General features: G+C 36.2%; 1 non-coding gene across 1 annotated transcript; it reads left to right on the top strand.

Moving 5' to 3' along the window:
* Nucleotides 1–2,796: 2,796 nt before the first annotated feature.
* TRNAN-GUU (transfer RNA asparagine (anticodon GUU)) lies at nt 2,797–2,870 on the top strand. Its single transcript has one exon. It is a non-coding gene; the product is annotated as a tRNA-Asn (tRNA).
* Nucleotides 2,871–5,308: the final 2,438 nt, after the last annotated feature.

Here is a 5,308-nt window from a genome sequence, read left to right as displayed (position 1 = left end):
GTATGAACATTTCCACCAAGAATCAGTTCTGAAATATCTCTCTCTCTCTCTCTCTCTCTCTCTCTCTCTCTCTCTCTCTCTCTCTCTCTCTCTCTCTCATTCTAACCTAAATATTTAGATTAAATCGAGCGCAGAATTTTATTTAAATTTCCCCACATTCCAGTCCTTTAAAATACAATCAAAACTTTATTTGGCAAACTGTCAGGATATTTATATTTTACAAAATTAAAAGATAAAACTAGAAAATATAATGTTTGCAAGTTTCATTATGTTAGAAAATTATATACCATTCCTTTAAAATCCCTGATTTATAGTTTTCTGTAAAAGAAAACTATTGTGCCGGCTTTGTCTGTCCGTCCACACTTTTCTGTCCGCCCTCAGATCTTAAAGACTACTGAGGCTAGAGGGCTGGAAATTGGTATGTTGATCATCCACCCTCCAATCATCAAACATACCAAATTGCAGCTCTCTAGCCTCAGCAGTTTTTATTTTATTTAAGGTTAAAGTTAGCCATAATCGTGCGTCTGGAAACGATGTAGGACATGCCACCACCAGGCCGTAGTTAAAGTTGCATGGGCCGCGGCTCATACAGCATTATACCGAGACCACCGAAAGATAGATCCATTTTCGGTGGCCTTGATTATAAGCTGTGCAAAAACTCGTTTGCGCCGAGGAAACTTCGGCTCAATTTTTACTTGTTTCTATTTAAAAAAAATCATATCTGCCAATTTGTCTGCCTGCCTGTCGGTTTGACATTCCCCAAGATATTTCAAAAAAGTTACGGATGAATTCAAACTGAATTTTGTAAATGAGTAGATCATAGATCAAAGAAGCATCCATTAAATTTTCAAATGAATCCGCCAATGAATCCGGATACAGGATGCATAGGGTGTTGGTGGTAAAGGTATGCGCTCTCCGAGAAGTCTCTAAATGACCAGGCATTCTAGAGAAAACAGGACAGGGGACCTTTATCTAGGAAAGCGAGATTCCATTGACCAGAAGACCCGTATGTGAAATCATCCAAAACAAATTAATATATTCAAACAAGACCATTACTGTAGGTTATAAAAATCAAAGTAATATTGCAAGAGTCTTTAAATTAATTTCTGATCATCTATTATTATTATTATTATTATTCAGAAGATGAACACTATTCATATGGAACAAGCCCACCGCAGGGGCCATTGGCCTGAAATTCAAGCTTCCAAAGAATATTATGGTGTTCATTTGAAAGAAGTAACGGGAGGTAACGGGAAACAGAATGAAGAGGTAAGTTATTAGAAAAGAAGGAAAATAAATAAGCAAACCAATAGATAGACAGATAAAAATATAAGTAAATGATTGAAGTACAAAGGACAATTGTTGGCATTGGTCATTAAACTTACTGAGGTACTTAGCAACCTTAATGTAACATTAATGACATCTGTTCATTCCGTAACAAAATAAATCATCTACTTCGCTCAAAGTGTAATTTACTCTTTCAAAAGTGTAATTAAGAGCTGATAATATACCTTCTCTTGCCCGGGATCTGCTGTTCAGTAAAGTTCAGGCGACGAAGATCTTACGTAACAGCAATTTGCGGCCCTTCGTGAGATCTGAACAGATCATTTCTTTTTTTTTTATTTCTTTCTTCGTTACTTCGTCGTATTATGTTAGTCCTTGAAACACTGCTGTTCTCTCTCTCTCTCTCTCTCTCTCTCTCTCTCTCTCTCTCTCTCTCTCTCTCTCTCTGTGGTGATTGGTCGTGAGCTGGTGCTGTCTGTATTGAAAAACAGATCTTTTATATACTTACATATATGTATACACACACGTGCAGAGAGAGAGAGAGAGAGAGAGAGAGAGATGCACAACGCATGCATATATTTATTTCACTCTATTTCTCATCTCTGTGTAAAAAAAATTTTGTCTTTACGTTTGTTCGTTAAATCTACAACCTCAACATTCGTCATGCTCTCTACATCTACATCCTAACATCTGTATTTTACATCTACAGCATAACATCTTTATTATACATCTACAGCATAACATCTGTTGGCTATTATACATCTACAACCTCATATTTGTATTATACATCGACAACTAACATCTGTATCTTATCTCAGCCTAACATCTGTATTATACATCGGCAACCTAACATTTATATTATACATCTACAGCATAACACCTGTATTATACATCTACAACTTAACATTTGTATTATGCATCTACAACCTAACATCTGTATTATATATCTACAACCTAACATGTGTATTGTACATCTACAACCTAACACTGTATTATTATATGTCTACAGCATAACACCTGTATTGTATGTCTACAACCTAACATTTATATTATAACATCTGTATTATACATCTACAACCTAACATTTATATTATACATCTACAGCATGACATTTGTATTATGCATCTACATTATTACATCTGTGTTATACATCTGCAGCCTGACACCTGTATTATACATCTACAGCATGACATCTGTCTTATGCATCTAGAGCATAACATCTGTGTTATACATCTACAGCCTGACACCTGTATTATACATCCACAACCCACCATCTGTATTATACATCCACAACCTAACATCTGCATTATACATATACAGCTTAACATCTGTACATCACAACATCCACAACCTAACATCTGTATCATACATTTACAACAAAACATCTGCACATCAAAACATCGACGCTCCCTGACTCTCCTCTAAGCATCCAACATCTGGCAACCTGACGGCCGAGCGTCCCAGCGTATCGTCACTCACAGTCACTCCGCTCTCTCTCTCCCTCGACCTCAAGCCTCCGTGGCACAATCGGTTAGCGCGTTCGGCTGTTAACCGAAAGGTTGGTGGTTCGAGCCCACCCGGGGGCGGTGTCTTTTGGCCCCCGAATTTTGGCAGTTCATGTGTTGGCCCCCTGGGGAGATGTGGGCTGATGTTATTCGTATGCTTTGGTGTATGTTGATGGGTTTTAAAGCAGTATTAAGAAGCGTGAAGGTATAAATATACATAACGGCGCTTTCTTGTTACGTTTGCTTTTGTATATTACTTTTTGTATATTTGTTGAATATTTTCCTTGATAAAGTGACGTCGTTAAATAAATTGTGAGGGAGCTGGAGGGGGTTGTAAATATACACTTAATGAATGGTTCGGTTTGACACTTTCTTTTTGCTTTTGTTTTTGTATATTTTTGTATATATTTTTTTATATTTTTTATATTTGTTAAATTTAAATATTTTACTTCATTTTGAGCTGAAGGTTTTGTCAATATACTTAATGACTGGTTCAGTTTGACAGTCTCATATTTCGTTTGTTTTTTGTATATTTTTGCATATTATTTTTTATATTTGTTTTTGTATATTTGTTGAATATTTTACTTCATTTGGAGCTGAAGATTTTGTCAATATACTTAATGACTGGTTCAGTTATTCACTCATATTTCGTTTGTTTTTGTATATTTTGGTATATTATTTTTATGTTTGTTTTTGTATATTTGTTGAATATTTTACTTCATTTGGAGCTGAAGGTTTTGTCAATATACTTAACGACTGGCTCAGTTTGACAGTCTCATATTTCGTTGGTTTTTGAACATTTTTGTATATTATTTTGTATATTTGTTGAATATTTTATGTCATTTGGAGCTTAAGTATTTTCTTTTGGTTTGTTGCATATTAGTTTTTGTATGTTTGTTGAATATTTTACTTCTTTTGTAATAATTAATAACATGACTCTCAACTCAACCCCAATACTTCATCTCTGCATATTTTTCTCTTTAATAAATAACTGAATATTTTAGCCATTCTGATAAGGTTCGTCTTCCTCGTAGTGGGGTTAGTGCCGTCAGTGCACCTCACGTGGTGCACTGTAAGCATTATTAAGGTCCTTTGCAGCGTGCATTCGGCCCCTAGCTGCAACCCCTTTCGTTCCTTTTACTGTACCTCCGTTCATATTCTCTTTCTTCCACCTTACTTTCCTCAACCCTCTACTAACAACTGATTCATACACCTCTCAAACCTTTTACTGTCAATTTCCGTTTCAGCGCTGAATGACCTCATAGGTCCCAGTGCTTGGGCCTTTGGCCTAAATCCTGTATATGTTCAATTCAGTTCGATAAGGTTCGTCTTCATCAGGAATCCTCGTCTAGTAAAGTGTTATTTTTTTCTTATTTATTTCGGTTTTCGTTTGATCTCTTTCGTGTTTTCTTTCTTGGATAGGATACTGTTCATCTCTCTCTCTCTCTCTCTCTCTCTCTCTCTCTCTCTCTCTCTCATTGTACATTCTTTTTCTCATTGTACATTCAGTTTTTTTTAGAAGTCTCCGTCATTTATTGTCTCATCTCTCTCTCTCTCTCTCTCTCTCTCTCTCTCTCTCTCTCTCTCTCTCTCTCTCTCATTGTACATTCAATTTTTTTATTTTTAGAAGTCTTCTCATCATTTATTGTCCTGTGCAAAATTCTCTCTCTCTCTCTCTCTCTCTCTCTCTCTCTCTCTCTCTCTCTCTCTCTCTCTCTCTCTCGTTTAATAGCGCTGCCTCTCTCTCTCTCACATCGCCGTCGTCGGCCCTTTGACCAAAATATTAAAAATAGAAATCATGTGATATTTTGCAACGCTTTTCAAGACCAGGCATAATTTATATGTTCTGATACTCAAGTAACTGGAATTTTAATGAACATGACCTAATTAACTCACGGGGGGGAAGAGGGGGGGCGGGTTTACCCGAGCGACGGACGGGTATAGGGGGTATGGGTAGGGGAAGCCATCACGCTCAAAGGGGAACGAGGTATTTGCAGTGGAATTATATGACGCGTGGGCGCTTGACTGAGAGAATAACCGTCCTTTGCGTCACGTAGCTTGACGCATAGCTGCAGCAGCAGCAGGTGAGAAAGAGAGAGAGAGAGAGTGAGAAAGAGAAAGAGAGAGAGATGGTATAATGAGACGGAAAAACTGAGCCACACAAACTTAACTATATATATATATATATATATATATTTAATATATAATTTATATATACATTTTGCCACCCATCCAATCATGAAATATATATATAGAGATATATACAGTATATATAATTTCCCTATACAGAGACCAATCCAATCATGAAGAGAGAGAGAGAGAGTTGGTTCTTGAAGCTAATACAGTTGTATATTATGTATTTAAGGCAATGTATATTTGAATACTCCATAAGAATTGAAAGAAAAACCTTGATCATTCTAATCGGCTGAGATGTTCTTCATAAACTTATATCAGCGTCACTCGAAATAAATCAATTATAATATCAATAATGATATAATTTTACAGTGAATTCATCTCAG

Source organism: Macrobrachium rosenbergii, chromosome 45 (assembly GCF_040412425.1).
Source record: "Macrobrachium rosenbergii isolate ZJJX-2024 chromosome 45, ASM4041242v1, whole genome shotgun sequence".
In the NCBI taxonomy this organism is placed as follows: Eukaryota; Metazoa; Arthropoda; class Malacostraca; order Decapoda; family Palaemonidae; genus Macrobrachium; species Macrobrachium rosenbergii.
The sequence above is the reverse complement of the archived record's forward strand: the minus strand, read 5'-3'. Positions and strand labels throughout refer to the sequence as shown.